Source organism: Oreochromis aureus, linkage group 3, assembly GCF_013358895.1.
Source record: "Oreochromis aureus strain Israel breed Guangdong linkage group 3, ZZ_aureus, whole genome shotgun sequence".
NCBI classification, from domain to species: domain Eukaryota; kingdom Metazoa; phylum Chordata; class Actinopteri; order Cichliformes; family Cichlidae; genus Oreochromis; species Oreochromis aureus.
In genome coordinates, this window is record NC_052944.1 from 95,464,027 (window position 1) to 95,480,680 (window position 16,654).

Below are 16,654 nucleotides of genomic sequence, written 5' to 3' on the forward strand. Positions count from 1 at the left end.
TAAAGGAAAATTGTTATTCCCATGTATTTTCCTGTTCTGCCTTCAATTTTGAGGAGTTCCCCCCACATTTCTAGTTGTGACAGTGCACCTACAACAACAAAAATCTGCTGTGATTTACATTTGTTGAATGAGCAATTTTGTAAAATAGTCTATTTTTGTATGCACAGTTTACAAATCTGTCCTGTACAGCATGGACTGATTGTATGCTAAAAAGTTGTTGCTTAAAAATAAAACAATAAGTTTTTAATTAATAACATCAGCAGAAAGCCTTGTTATTAATTAGATGTACAATTTCTATAGAATAGGAAACAACTCAGTTCATTTTTGATCATATCAATACCAGCATATTACACAACTAGTGATGGGATTTCCGGCTCTTTTTAGAGAACTGGCTCTTTCGGCTCGGCTCACCAAAAAGACCCGGCTCTTTCGGAGAAACTCCAAAGCATATACAAACTCCAAAACCCATTTCTAGCGTTAACTGAACTTCCAAAACAGAGCTACCTAGATCACTTAAATTACACAATTGAAAGCATATGTGTATTGCTTGTGTATTCACACACAAGCACTCATATATATTCAAATAATTCCAAAGAAATGTTCATTTACCTGTTACTACCACACGCCAAATCCGGTCGTTGGTACTTCCTGGCTTGTGTAGCCACTAGGTAACAAAAGCTCAACACTGCGCCTAGTAGTGATGGGATTTCCGGCTCTTTTTAGTGAGTCGAGCCGAAAGAGCCGGCTCTTTTCGGCTCGACTCACTAAAAAGAGCTGGCTCTTCGCCTCGAACCGGCTCTTCAGGTTGTTTTGTTGCTTTAATTAATTTATTATTAACAATAATATAAAATTATGCACAAAAGGAATTACTAATGTAAAAACAAAAAACAAACGTGGTTTTATTTATATATATTTATATATAAATATATGTGGTGGCCCCTAGAGACAAAACACATACAAACTCCAAAGCACGTACAAACTCCAAAACACATTTCTAGCATTAACTGAACTTCCAAAACAGAGCTACCTAGATCACTTAAATTACACAATTGAAAGCATATGTGTATTGCTTGTGTATTTATACACAGGCACTCACATATATTCAAATAATTTTAAAAAAAATGTTCATTTACCTGTTACTACCACACACCAAATCCGGTCGTTGGTACTTGCTGGCTTGTGTAGCCTCTAGGTAACAAAAGCTCAACACTGCGCCTAGCATTCTGGAGCACTTCTGTTGTGTTTTGTATGTGTTTTGGAGTTTTTACGTGTTTTGGAGTTTTTGCGTTTTTGGGAGTTTGTACGTGCTTCAGGGTTTGTACGTGTTTTGGAGTTTGTACTGCTTTGTCTCTAGGGGCCACCGTAAATATACTTTTATTTTTTCACTCCATATAAAATGTAATAAATAAATCATATAATACAGAAACCAACTAGTTACAGTTCAACTTTTAACTATTTAAATTTTCAGCTTTTTCCTTTAAAACAAATTTAAAGTGAAACAACACAAAACACTGCAAACCACAACACAATTAAATATAAATTAAAATATGAAAACAAAAAGAAGATGCATATTCTCTGTCATATGGGCCTTCACGAATAAACTTTCTGAATCCTTTATCATCTGCAACTGAAAATAGTTGTGGATGATTACTATACCTTTCTCATGTGACGTTGTTGTCCCTGGCTCTGTTTCTGTCTCTCCCTCCCGCTCTGTTCCTCTGCTACTGCAACTGTAACTACAGCCCCTCCCCCCTCTGCCCAGCGCAAAGCACAAGGCTCGCGTGCGGAGTGAAGCGGAAAAAAAGTGCGAGAGAGAGGGTGAGAGAAAGAGAAAAAAACACGGCTCCCGTCGTTCACGTCAAAGATTCGGCTCTAAGAGCCATTTTGTTCGCGACGACACATCACTATTCTGAAGCAGTGTGTTGATCTTTTTGACACACGCACCGGAGCGTCAGCTTCAAGCGGACCATCACTACCTCTCACGTCTAAAGGTAAGTGCCAAGGTAACTTTGAACTGAGTTCAGTCAATCTTGAGTTTTTCGAAGTTTTCTGAGTGAGGTTTTCTGTTGCTCTCTGTGAGAGAAGACCGTTAAAGGCAAGGCTCTCCAGAGTGTAGCAAAACAGGAAACCACAGCCGGGTGTATGTAAGTGTGCAAACGAATAGATTAGAAGTGCAAGTGAGCCACGAGTATAGAAAGGTCAAGTTTCGTGAGTTGTTTTTCTCACCACTGATCACGCGCTCAACACTCTACACATACTTGCATCACACGCGCGCTCTCAAGCATCAGTATTGTACAATTCTGGGCGTCACGTGAGGTGCAGATGTTACCATATAACGGAAATCTCCATTGTTCTGTAGCAGTGGTTCTTAAACGTTTCACAATGAGTTTCACCCTTACAAGCGACATCAAAGCACAGTAGTAAAGGCAGTAGCGGTTTTTGATACGGGAACACGGGCGGTTGCCCGGAGCGGCATCGTGGTGGGGGGGGGTGGGGCGGCATCACGGGCATCGGCGAAAAAAAATAAAATAAAAATTGCTCGTATTCATGCTGCCCCGACATCATGCCAGCGCATATTGGGAATGTTGTAGGCACCGATCGGTTTTCCATCGTCCATTTGCTGGGAGTAAGGGCGCCCGCGTTTGCCCTCGGTGCACCTGCTTGCTGCTGAAGTCAAAGTAAACTTTATTGTCATCTCCGCTACATACAGCGGAGTATATAGAGAGACAAGACGACAAGGCTCCAGTTACAGCAGTGCAAGTAAACAAACAATAAATATAAGAAGAGTAAGAAAATAAAAATACACTTTAGGACTCGGGGTAAAGGGATCAATAACAATTTAAAATTTACAGTTTGATGATCTAAAGTCTCACACACAACCCCTGGAAAGGGGAGGGGGGCCGGCTGCTTCGGCCAAGGTAATGCCATCCAGAGTAAGAATCTGCTTAGATACCATATTTCTAAGATTTTCAGGGTCGAGTACAATAACCTCAGTTTAGGAAGCAGAAAGTTAGCGGCCATCCAGGTCTTTATGTCTTTAAGACATTCCTGCAGTTTAACTAATTGGTGTGTGTTACCTGGCTTCATGGATAGATAGAGCTGCGTGTCATCTGCATAGCAGTGAAAATTTATGCTATGTCTTCTAATGATGCTGCCTAAGGGAAGCATGTATAATGTAAACAGAATTGGTCCCAGCACTGAACCCTGTGGAACACCATAATTGACCTCAGTGTGTGAAGAAGCTTCTCCATTTACTTGAACAAATTGGAGTCTATTAGATAGATATGATACAAACCACTGCAGCACAGTACCTTTAATACCTACAGCATGTTCTAATCGCTCTAATAGGATATTATGGTCAACAGTATTGAACGCTGCACTGAGGTCTAGCAGGACAAGCACAGAGATGAGTCCACTGTCAGAGGCCATAAGAAGATCATTTGTAACCTTCACTAAAGCTGTTTCTGTGCTGTGATGAGCTCTGAAACCTGACTGAAACTCTTCAAATAAGCCATTCCTCTGCAGATGATCTGTTAGCTGTTTGACAACTACTCTTTCAAGGATTTTTGATATGAAAGGAAGGTTGGAGATTGGCCTATAATTAGCTAAGACTGCTGGGTCTAGAGATGGCTTTTTAAGTAAAGGTTTAACTACAGCCAGCTTGAAGGCCTGTGGTACATAGCCGATTATTAGAAATAGGTTGATCATATTTAAGATCGAAGAATTAATTAATGGCAGGACTTCTTTGAGCAGTTTTGTAGGAATGGGGTCTAAAAGACACGTTGATGGTTTGGAGGAATTAATTATTGAAGTTAACTCAGAAAGATCAATTGGAGAAAAAGAGTCTAACTTAACATCGATGGTACTAAAAGTAGCTGTAGATAATATTACATCTGTGGGATGATTATTGGTAATTTTTTCTCTAATGATAGAAATCTTATTTGTGAAGAAGTTCATGAAGTCATTACTAGATAACATTAAAGGGATGGTTGGCTCAGTAGAGCTCTGACTTTTTGTCAGCCTGGCTACAGTGCTGAAGAGAAACCTGGGGTTGTTCTTACTTTCTTCAATCAGTGACGAATAGTAAGATGTTCTGGCTTTGCGGAGGGCTTTCTTATAAAGCAACAAACTATTTCTCCAGGCTAAATGATGATCCTCTAAATTTGAGACACGCCATTTCCTCTCCAGCTTACGAGTTATCTGCTTTAGGCTACGTGTTTGAGAATTATACCACGGAGTCAGGTACTTCGGATTTGAGGCCTTAGTTTTCACTGGAGCTACAGTATCCAGAGTCGCACGAAAAGTCGGAGGTAAAATTATTAACAAGATGATCGACCTCTGTTGGAGTAGCGTTCAGATAGCTGCTCTGCTCTATGTTGGTACAGGGCATTGAAGATGATAACAGTGGGTGGATTATATTCTTAAACTTAGTTACAGCACTTTCAGAAAGACATCTACTGTGATAAAGTCTACTTTCCACTGCTGTGTAATCAATTATTGTAAATGTAAATGTTATCAGGAAATGATCAGACAGGAGAAGGTTTTCAGGAAACACTGTTAAATGTTCAGTTTCTATGCCATATGTTAACACAAGATCTAGAGTGTGATTAAAGTGGTGGGTGGGTTCTTTTACATTTTGAGAGAAACCAATTGAGTCTAATAACAGATTAAATGCGATGTTGAGGCTGTCATTTTTAGCATCTACATGGATGTTAAAATCACCCACAATAATTATTTTATCTGAGCTGAGCACTAAATCAGATAAAAAGTCTGAGAAATCAGAGAGAAACTCTGTGTAAGGCCCAGGTGGACGATAGATGATAACAAGTAAGACTGGTTTCTGTGTTTTACAGCTGGGTTGGACAAGGCTAAGCATCAGGCTTTCAAATGAATTAAAAGTCTGTCTTGGTCTTTCGTTAATTAATAGGCTGGTGTGAAAATTGCTGCCACACCACCCCCCTCGGCCTGTGCTCCGAGGTTTCTGGTAGTTAGAATGACTCGGGGTGTTGATTCATTTAAACTAACATAATCATCCTGCTGCAACCAGGTTCCTGTAAGGCAGAGTAAATCGATTTGTTGATCAATTATTAAGTCATGTACTAACAGAGACTTGGAGGAGAGAGACCTAGTATTTAATAATCCACATTTCACTGTTTTACTCTTTGGTTCAGATGTGGATACTGTATTGTTCTTTCTTTGTGATTTTTTATGTTTAAGTTGTTTATTGCTGGTTTTTGGTTTGTTTTTTGTCTGTTTGGGAGCTGACACAGTCTCAGTGGAGATGGGTTTTTTTGGGGGGGGGTAGCAGGAGGAGAGAAGCTGCAGAGAGGCATGTAAGACTGCAACTCTGCTTCCTGGTCCCAACTCTGGATAGTCATATTTTGGGGGGTTTAATAAATTGGTCCATATTTCTAGAAATGAGAGCTGCTCCATCCAAAGTGGGATGGATGCCGTCTCTCCTAACAAGACCAGGTTTCCTCCAGAAGGTTTGCCAATTATCTATGAAGCCCACATCGTTTCTGGGACACCACTCAGACAGACAACAATTTAAGTAGAACATGCGGCTAAACATGTCACTCCTGGTCTGATTGGGGAGGGGACCAGAGAAAACTACAGAGTCCGACATTGTTTTGGCAAAGTTACACACCGATTCAATATTGATTTTAGTGACCTCCGATTGGCGTAACCGGGTGTCATTACTGCCGACGTGAATTATGATCTTACTATATTTACGTTTACCGTTAGCCAGCAGTTTTAAATTTCCTTCATTGTCGCCTGCTCTGGCCCCTGGAAGACAATTGACTATGGTTGCCGGTGTCTCTAGCTTCACATGTCTGAGAACAGAATCACCAATTACCAGAGTTTGACCCGGCGGGTGTGTCGCCGAGTGGGGAAAAACGGTTAGACACATGAACAGGTTGGTGGTGTACCTGGGGCTTCAGTTTAAGACTATGCTTCCTCCTCACCGTCACCCAGCCGCCCTCTTTCCCCAGCTGCTTGGGGTCTGCCGGGGAACAGCTAGCGGGGCCTACGCTATCTTCGGCTGCACCAGCTACAGGGGCCTGGCTAGCTACGGGTGAATGAGGGCTGCGAAGCCGAGTCTCCAATTCAGTAATCCTGGCCTCCAGAGCTGCAAATATGCTACATTTGTTACAGGTATCATTACTGCTAAAGGAGGCCGAGGAGTAACTAAACATCTGACACAATGAGCAGGAAAGTGCAGGAGGGACAGGTGAAGTAGCCATGGTGCTAACGAGTCGCCTACGAGCTAAGCTAAGCTAGCGAAACAGTAAAGAGACAGTGAGTGAATACTTTGGCTATAAATTAGGTAGTGAGTACACAGAAAGGGTGATTCAGATGAAGCACATTAAGATTATACTATGAAAAAGGGATGTATCAAAAGATTTAAATTAAATTGCTAAGCAGAAAAGCTACTCAGAGACACCACTGTGTTTGAGCAGGAACAGGAAGTGATACTCTACCACAAAGCGAGCGAACACCAAGTGACAGCCCGAACACCCAGTAACACTGTGAGGAACCTTGGAGTCATTTTTGACCAGGACATGTCCTTCAGCGCACATATTAAACAAATATGTAAGACTGCTTTCTTCCATTTGCGCAACATCTCTAAAATTAGAAATATCCTGTCTCAGAGTGACGCTGAAAAACTAGTTCATGCATTCATTACTTCCAGGCTGGACTACTGTAATTCACTATTATCAGGATGTCCTAAAAACTCTCTGAAAAGCCTTCAGCTGATCCAAAATGCTGCAGCAAGAGTACTGACAGGGACTAGAAAGAGAGAGCAGATTTCTCCTGTTTTGGCTTCCCTTCGTTGGCTTTCTGTTAAATCCAGAATTGAATTCAAAATCCTGCTCCTCACATACAAGGTCTTAAATAATCAGGCCCCATCTTATCTTAATGACCTTGTAGTGCCATATCACCCTATTAGAGCACTTCGCTCTCGCTCTGCAGGCCTACTTGTTGTTCCTAGAGTATTTAAAAGTAGAATGGGAGGGAGAGCCTTCAGTTTTCAGGCCCCTCTTCTGTGGAACCAGCTTCCAGTTTGGATTCGGGAGACAGACACTATCTCTACTTTCAAGATTAGGCTTAAAACTTTCCTTTTTGCTAAAGCATATAGTTAGGGCTGGACCAGGTGACCCTGAATCCTCCCTTAGTTATGCTGCAATAGACGTAGGCTGCCGGGGATTCCCATGATGCATTGAGTTTTTCCCTTCCAGTCACCTTTCTCGCTCATTATGTGTTAATAGACCTCTCTGCATTGAATCATATCTGTTATTAATCTCTGTCTCTCTTCCACAGCATGTCTTTATCCTGTTTTCCTTCTTTCACCCCAACCGGTCGCAGCAGATGGCCCCGCCCCTCCCTGAGCCTGGTTCTGCCGGAGGTTTCTTCCTGTTAAAAGGGAGTTTTTCCTTCCCACTGTCGCCAAAGTGCTTGCTCATAGGGGTCATATGATTGTTGGGTTTTTCTCTGTATTTATTATTGTGCGATCTACTGTACAATATAAAGCGCCTTGAGGCGACTTTTGTTGTGATTTGGCGCTATATAAATAAAATTGAATTGAATTGAATCAAATAGAGCACATTTCATTCATAATGTTGTAAATCCAAGCCCATTATGTATTCATGATTTGAATCCTGGGTTGTGTGAAATCCCAGAAATAAACCTTAGACAAAGGAACCAAGGTGTAGGTCTATTAGGTTAATTGTGGTGATCCTCGGGTTGGGGGATTTGTGTTCATACTGGAGTGCAAAATTAAAACCAATGGAAGATGGACAAGAAAAGTTCAAAGCCATCAGGTGCTCAGTTTAGAAAAAATAGAAAAGAGGAGGAGAAACGAGCAAAAAAAACAGGTAAGCAGATGTGTCATTGGATAATGGCAGGCCATCCTGAAACAATCAGACTAAACTCCAAACAATACATTATGTTACAGATTTTAATATTAATTAGTCCTTGTTAATTGTTGATTTGTCCTGTTCTCATTGTATGACGAATTATGATGGCTGTTTGGTAGCTGTTTGCATATTCTCTCTCTCCCTCCCTTCATGTGTGTGTGTGTGTTTCTCTGGTGAATTTCGACAACAGTTTTATGTTAATGCACAATCCTTAATATGTTTTATGTGTGTGTGTGGAAAGTTCCACAATACATGTGGAACTTTCTATTTTGTCTGTTTTTGTGTCTTGCAAATAAACCTTTAAAATGAATTACATTTTATTATGTATTTAATTTTGGCCTACATCAGTAAGAAATGCCAAATTATATACACAAAGTTATTGAAATCACCACTCCTGTTATTCATGATGATTTCAATAACATCACATAATAACATGTAACATCACATCCTGTAAGCATAGTCTGCCTGTGTCCTTTCTCTGGAAATGAACATTTTCAGCCAATATAGGTAATACATCAACATGGCTGCCATGGCTAAGTTAGGAATATTTATAATGTAATTTCCAAAACTTGCATATGATCTGCAATTTGTAGCAGATCTACTGACTGTCACAGATTATTATTTTATAAGATTTGTGCTAAATATAGTATTTCTGCCAAATATAGTATTTCTGATTATTTATAGTTTTTCTACCAAATCATAGTACAGTATTTTTGCTTTTTATAGGATTTTTATAGGATATTTATATTGCTTAATATAGTATTTCTGCTTTTTATAGGATTTGTGCTTAATACAGTATTTCTGCTAAATGTAGTATTTATGCTTAATCATACTATTACTATATATTTCTGCCAGGTCCCCAGGCAGCCAATCCTCTGTGAGGACTGAGACATTCAAATTTACATATCAGGGCCTGCACAGCTTCGTATACTAATTCATATTCATCATTTATTACAATTCTGCAAACTTTTTAACAGCTTTTCTAATATGGACCTCAGATTCTTCTTAACACTCCATGGCACAAATACTCTTCCCTTTAGGCTCTGTGAATGTGTGTGTGTATCAATATTTCTCCCATTTTAAAGTATTACTCCTCCATAATTGTATTTCTCTTAAATCAAAGTACTTTTACTACATCTTAGTACTTCTGCTCAATCATAGTATTTCTGCTAAATCATAGTATTTTTGCCAAATCATGGTTTTTGTGCCAAATCATAACATTTGTGTTATGTTATAGTATTACTACTAAGTGGAGGTATTTCTGTCATGTTACAGTATATTTCAGTCATGTTACAGTATTTCTGCTAAATCATACTATTTCTGCTTGTATCAAAACTGTGACGTGTAAAGTACGAAAATAATAATTATATGAGACACAGTTTATGATTCTAATGTTAGAGATCCTGCACAGCAAAAATGCCAGTGTTGATTTTTCAGTGTTAGTAGAATTCAACAGAGTTCCGAGTTAGTTCAACACTTAATCGAGTTAAAATAACACATCGGGAGTTGATTCCTGAAAAGTGTTGGTGTGGATTTTAGTCGTTACTGCATTTTAACACTGTGGGTGTTAAATTAGACCACACCTTCATTTCCTGTGGAGCTCAGCATTTCAGAATCTTCGGTCGCATTTTTTTTTCTTGCTGCTGCGGTAAGTTTTATTCGGTTAAATATTAAGTTTTAGATTGATGTTAGAACAAGTAACATGATAACTAGTAAAAAAATAGTATTTATATCAAAATACATCATCTTTAAGTGTCATATTTGAATTTTAACTGTTTTTGTTTAGCTGGGCTACTGCTAGCTAGAACTCTGCAAAGTACCAGTTACTTTCCTAATATTCATTTAGCATAATCTGGCTATTGGCAGACTGTAATGAATATTACTTAATATATGTCACAGTTTTTATTAAATGCCTTTTATTTATTTTTTAATTAAACTGCCAAAGCCTTAGGGTCAGTGGTCTCAAACTCCCGGCCCAGAGGCCATTTATGCCCACGCCACCCCTTCTTGCGGCCTGTATATTGAGGTGAAGAAGTATAATGCAATTTGGCCCTTGAAGTGACTTTTTTTTTGGTCATTAGCCAAAAATGATTTAATATATGAAGGCAATAAGGGCAGAGTGTTACAGGCCCTCATGGGCAGTGTAGTCCGTGCTGTAGGGAGAACGTTGTGTGTTTGAGCGAGTTAGGGAGAAAGTAGGAGCTGTTACCGAGGAGAAATGGAAGAAGAAAGCATGTAAATATAATAATAACCACTGCCGCCAAAAGGAGTGCCTGGTTGTAAGAAAGCTGTTAAGACTCGACTTTACACTGTGTTCGCTGACAGTAAAGCTACAAGCCCGACAACCCGACGTATTAGCCAGAGGTCTCTTTACCACGGTTCAGAGCCGCGGACCTGGCCGAGGTAACAAGAGAGTACAAGCATGTGGAGGGATTGGCTTTGTTAGTTCAGTGAGAGTCAAAACTAATGTGTACACTTATTTTTATTCTTATTTTCTAGTCTAAAAATGAATAACAGGGTTATATTAGGGTTTGTTAGAGAGTGGGGAGGGTTTTTATGGCTTAAAATATATAAAAAAATAGAAATATGGTTTCTACTGACCCCTGCAATAATTGAGAGAATACTGTATTGCAGTCATGTTACACAGCTTGTACTACTTAAAGATGGACCAAGGATGTTTTTTCTTAACAAAATGAATTTTAGCTCAGTCTAAAGGGACTAGACATGCTAGATATTTTGCAAAGAAATGGTGTTATATGCTTGACCTTATTCTACTCTTGGAAGGTGGTGATATGCTGGTTCCTGACAAGAGATGAAGAAATCAAAGTCAGCTTTTCAAGACAGCCCCAAGACTCCTCGCAACCTGTGTTCAAATGTGAGGCTGTTGTCAGGTGATGAATGCAAGGAAGAGGCACTCAACTGACATGAAACATGTCAAAGACAACATGAAGGTGACATTTCAACATAGGCAAAAAGTGGTTCAAGAACCTGCCACAGCTTCTACTGTCCTGGACCTTTTCCCAAGAGTTCTGTACACCTGGCTTGGTAAGGCATAAAATGATTTAGTGACAGCTTTGTGGTTCCTTTGTTTGTTTTCTTGTTAATGTGTTGTTTCTGTTGTTACACTTTGTGTTTAAGGTTGACCAAGACTTCACAATGCTGTTTGTTGGGAGGAAGTGTCTGCTAAGTTCCTTGCAAAGTGGCCAACCAAGCCAAGGATCATCAAAGATTGCAAAAATCTGTCTCAGAGTACAGAATTGGATGAGCTGCTCATTTCTGCACAGCGTTACTCTGACGAGGGTGGTAAGTGTAAGTTGAAATGGTAGATTTTGCATGCCTTTACAGCATTTGCTTAATTCCCACAACACAATATATCACTGGACCATACCAGTAAACCTTTACTACAAATTGGAATACAGCTGTCCATTTTCTAAATCACATTGGGTTTCTGTTAATTTGTGTATGGTATGAAAACAAGCTTACAAACATGTTAAATCTGAAATGACATTTAATGTAGTTTGAACACAAAAAAAGTTACGTGATCTTACTATTGTTATGACTCGATATGTACTTCACGTGGTGGCCAGAAGATTTTAAGTCTCTAGAAAGAAATTTGTATACCAAGGCACTGGAAAACTGCCTTATTTGAAAAATTATCGGTGTCTAAAATGTCATCATGGTATTACATAACGTGGAAAAAATGACTGCTGTGGTCCTTTAAATGACAGTAATTGTGATGATCTTAATTCCTATTCTGTAGTTTGGGACTGCGAGGCGGCTGCCAGCTTTTGCTGCTTCACTTGTACCTCCAACATCTAAGGGAGGGAAGTCTTCAAAGATTAGCACATCAGATGCTGCTCACCACCTAATGAAATTCATCAAGGTATGATTTTTAGAATTGTATATTTCTCTTTGATGAGAACAGATGCAAATTATCAAGGGCTGATATTTTAAGATGGCAAGGTGATCCAACGTGCAGCAGATGTATCTATCCCAGACAGGCTTGGTGTTGCAGGACTGACATGTTATTGTTTCTATTAAAACTAAATGTACACATTGAAACAAAAATAATTGTGCGCGCAGAGTGAAACATTTTAATATTGTCATAATTTCAGGCAGCTATGCCTCAACATCAGATTACCAATTTTGTTTAATGTGAATCACTTGGTTTCTTTCTCTCCCTCAGGTGGGAGGTAGCACGGAGGCTTTTCTTAAGGCTGGCCCCACTCAGCCATTCGTCCTGTGTGTTGGAGAAAGAAAGAACATCATCCAGAGTTTCTACATTGTCCTAGATCAAAGGTCATTCCCTGTGTGACACAGATGGGAGTTGCAGGTTTTGACAAGGCAAAACTTTTCAAGGCACATTTTTTATTTGCCGTGTCCTTTGACAAGGCATTGAACAACTTCTACACATTCATCCAGACCACCGTGTATGGCATTGATGTTGGCAGTGTGAAGGAGAGTCCTCGGGTCAGGGAAACAAGAGGAAGTCTTCATTGTACAGTTTAAAGATATCCACTATTCAGCACTTTGACTGGAAATGTTCATCTGTTACATTTGCAAGATACACCACACAAGTTGCTCAGTGTTATTTAAACATTTGAAGTTCCAGCATGGTTTGTACCCAGGAAGGTTTTTACGTTTGACCTGTGGAGAGCCTGGATGTTCATTTATCTTTCGCACGTACTCTGATTACAAGCGCAGGGTTCGTACGGGTGCTTGAAATCCTTGAAAATGCTTGAATTTTAATGTTGTCTTTTCAAGGTTGGGAAAGTGCTTGAATTTCACATGTGGTGCTTGAAAGTGCTTGAAAATGTAACTGTATTTCATTCACCACAAATAACTATCTGATTAAATAGTTTTCTTATCAGATAGAGAAATAAAAATGAGTCGCAAAATGTAAAAGCAAAATTTCCGCCTGGGCTGCCTTGCGTCTGTTTCAATATGACCCGCGCCTCCCTCGGCCAGTCGGGGATGAGTGCGCTAACATACCTGTAGGTTGCTGTTTAAATGAGTGTATGATGGAAAAGCGACAGTGGCGGAGTTTGCGCTCTCCAGTCGCATGATAGGTGAGTGCTAGTAAATAATTTTCCAGCACGTGTACGTTACGCATGCAATTTTTAAAATTATGATTATTATTTTGCTAGCTATCAAACTCGCTGGAGAAATGATTGAAATGCACTGAGTGTGATGCAGTATGGCAGCGCTATTATGGAATATGCTGTGAACTTAGCTAACATTACTTAGCAGTAATATGAGTTAATTTACTCAAGTGAAAGCTTTAAACATTAGCCCGATACATAACTAGCTAACTTAAGGCTTTCTGATTAACCCTCTGGGGTCGACCCAGAGTCTCCATTTCAACTTGGGTCGAACGTGCAGACTTCAAGCTATATACCAGTGTTTAAACTGTGTTGATAGGTCACGTAAAACCGGTGTTTTTTGTTTTTAATAAAACAGTGGCGTTTACTCCGGGAAGAAACGGTAAAAAACGGCGTTTTCTATGGAGAGCGCTAGCAAAGACGCTTTGCTTGTGAGTGAAAAAAGAAAAAGAAAAAACACTCCTTCCCTATTGGTGGAAAAATGTACCATGTCGACCAATCAAAAAATGATATGGCAACATGTGCAATTTGGTCGTTTGGGAAGAGAGAGAAGTTTTAGGAGTGACCGGCGAAAGAGAGAGAGAGCGAGTGAGCGAAAGACAGAGTTTTGATACGTGAGAGATTTGTGACGTTTGCCGTGTTTGGAGTCTCAAGTTAGTGTGTTGTCTTGTGTAGTTAGTGTGTAGTTTTTGTTTTGTGTGTCAGTTCTACTAGTGAATGTCACAGTTGCTGCAAAAAAGCCACCAAAGGCAGGTTGCAGTGTAAACGCTGAGTGACACACCTGCTGTCAGACCTGCAGGTTTATCCCTGTGCTGTTCTCATCTGTTATAGTGACACAAACTATTTTTTGGAGTTGCATAAATAATTTGTGTGCCTTCTTATTTGACGCAGAGCACCTGATTGTTCTGGAAATAGTTTTAAATGGTTATATAAAAAACGTCTGAGCCTTGGCTGCATTTTTTTTTTAGGTAAATAGTACCATATAACTTTGCTGTTTGCAAAACTTGTGCATATTTTTAAAAAAATGTACAATTTGCATTTCAAGTTATGAAAATGATTCCTTAAACATGCTTCTGGTTTTTACAGTCAAAAATATCACTTTTTACTCGTATTTTAAATTATGCCTGAATTTAGATAAATTGTGATGAAATAAAGGTGAAAGGTAAAGGTAAAGGTGAAATATAGAGGCCAAATCAAAAGTAGTCAAAAACGACCAATTATACCCTGGACACCAGAGGGTTAAAGGCTAAAAGCAAAGTTGTCACCAAGTACTGTTTATATTTGTGTGTATTGCTGCAGCTTTTTTAAGTATTAACTTGGTACCTTTGGGTGAAACAATGGTAATATGAGGGACCGATCCATATGGTCACAAAGAATAGCCACTTGTTTCTGTGCTACCAAAGTTCCCCGGCTTTCATTCAAAATGTGTTTATCGTCAGCACCGACACATTAAACTCCTTAAACATTATAAATGTCTTCAAGCTCACACTGAGGCCACTCAGACAGTACACACATTTATGTGTATTTGTATATGAATATTTCATACTTTAAGGCTGCCTGTTTATTTAAGGGAGATGAACAAAATACATTGGAATTGTACATAATAATATCACGGGTGATAAATTAGATTTTAAGTAGATGCTTGTGCATTCTTAAAGTCTTATATGTTGAATTGAACTATGTGATCTGTTCAAAGCCTCTCAGTCAGTGCTGTTCTCCATGCCTGTCTGACATGATGTTATTAGCACAAACACTTTAAAGGTGATCATTTAGGACTTCAGCAATAATACAGACAGCAATGTAGTTAGCAATAAAACAGTTTTATTGGGAATTAACTTAAAAAACAAACAAACAAACAAACATCTATTTTTTGTCACACAGGAAAGAAGCATCAATATCTGATGAGAAGACTTATTTCTGTTTTGTTTTTTTGTTGTTGTTTTTTTCAACAGGAGAAGAATATCTAACAAGTTGATTTGTTCACATTTTCACATCTTAATTTTTAAGTGAAATGTGCATTTTGAGTTTATACACTATGTATATAAGGCGGCCGTTTCCTTTTGCAGTAGTTTTATGTGGGGTATTTTTCTATGTCTTAACAAAAGGGGAGCAAAGGTGTCTTTTCACATGGTCTTACTGAGGTGATGCGAATTGAAACATGCATCTTTCTTTTCTTTTTTTTTTTTTTTTGGCGGCGGGGGGGGGTGCTGAAAAGCTTGAAAAGGGACCTTGAAAGTGCTTAAAAAGTGCTTGAATTTGACCCTGAAAAAGGCGTACGAACCCTGCAAGCGGCACTTACTCCGAGCACATGGAGACTGTCTTCACTCTGAGGTCATCAATACTTTTGAGCCTGTACCTAACGATGGAACCTCTGTTTCACAGCCTGTAAATGTGGCTCATCCCATGACAATTGCTACACAGGTTCCAGTTGAAAAAGGCAAATACTGAACATGTGCAGCTCTGTTATTGCTCAGGTACAATCATCAGGAGTTCCTGAAAGTACTGTGCAGTGTTTAGTTGTTTCATTGGAGGAACTGGTTAATGACATCCATGCACATGCAAAACAATCTGTTGTTGACTGTTTGTCAACTGATACCATGATACAGATATCAAGTTGGGATGTATGTTTGTTCTGGTGTTGAAAATGAGATGCCTTTGTTCAGTAAGATTGTCAATATAATTGTTAGATTACATTGCTTATCTTCTAACTTGTAAGGCTTCAACAGTATATTTCAATGATCACTTAAATGCATTTGTTATTGAGGATGGATTAGATGTCTTTGCACTGATCTCTGTAGATGATCTGGTGTACTATAGACCTTATGATAGGCAATTTTCAAATGGCACTGATGACAAAATGTACATTGTCCCATACTGTAATTTTGTATAACTTGTTTATTTGTGGTGTATCAGAATACAAAGTATTTTGGAACGTTAATGTCTTGTATTTCTTTGTAATGGGTAGATGTTAGGGGTTACTTGTAGCAGTAGAGATATCAGATTAATGGGAGTTTATTGTAATCTGGTAGTATTAATGATTTGACTGACACTAGTGTTAGTGTTAGAAAATTAACACTATTCAGTGTTGAATTTTTAAACACCAGGGCTAGTGTAAAGTACTACCAACACTATTCGGTGTTAATTTTTTAACACTTAACACCAGTGTAGAATATTTTTGACACTGGTCAGTGTAACTCAGTGTTAATCTTTAACTCTGTGCAGTGTTAAAATAACACTAGCTCATTGTTAAAAATATAACACTTTGAAAAGTGTTAATTTAACACTCAAAAGAGTGGACACATATAGACACTTTTCTAGTGTTAAATTTAACACTCACAGTGTCAATTTGACACTGGCGATTTTGCTGTGTGCAACTGGTGTTTGGGCTGTGCAGGGGTCTCTCTCTTCCGGAAGATGATTGAATAAAAAGAAATATAAATGTTTTAACACACTGAGTCGGTTTTCTCTGTTCTATCATGGGGACAAAAGAATCGGGGTTAATACTGCACTTACACTGGTGCATTCAAATCCACCCACAAACACACTGAAAGATGCAATGCCAGCAATGTGGATTGTCAAGACTCAAACCAATCATTAAGCAAAGACAGCAGGGATCACTTGTTTCTGTTTATT

The 16,654-nt window shown here is 39.0% G+C and overlaps 1 pseudogene; it reads right to left on the reverse strand.

Moving 5' to 3' along the window:
• Positions 1-5,395: 5,395 nt before the first annotated feature.
• Positions 5,396-6,218, reverse strand: LOC120438487 (annotated as a pseudogene).
• Between the last annotated feature and the right edge of the window lie 10,436 nt (positions 6,219-16,654).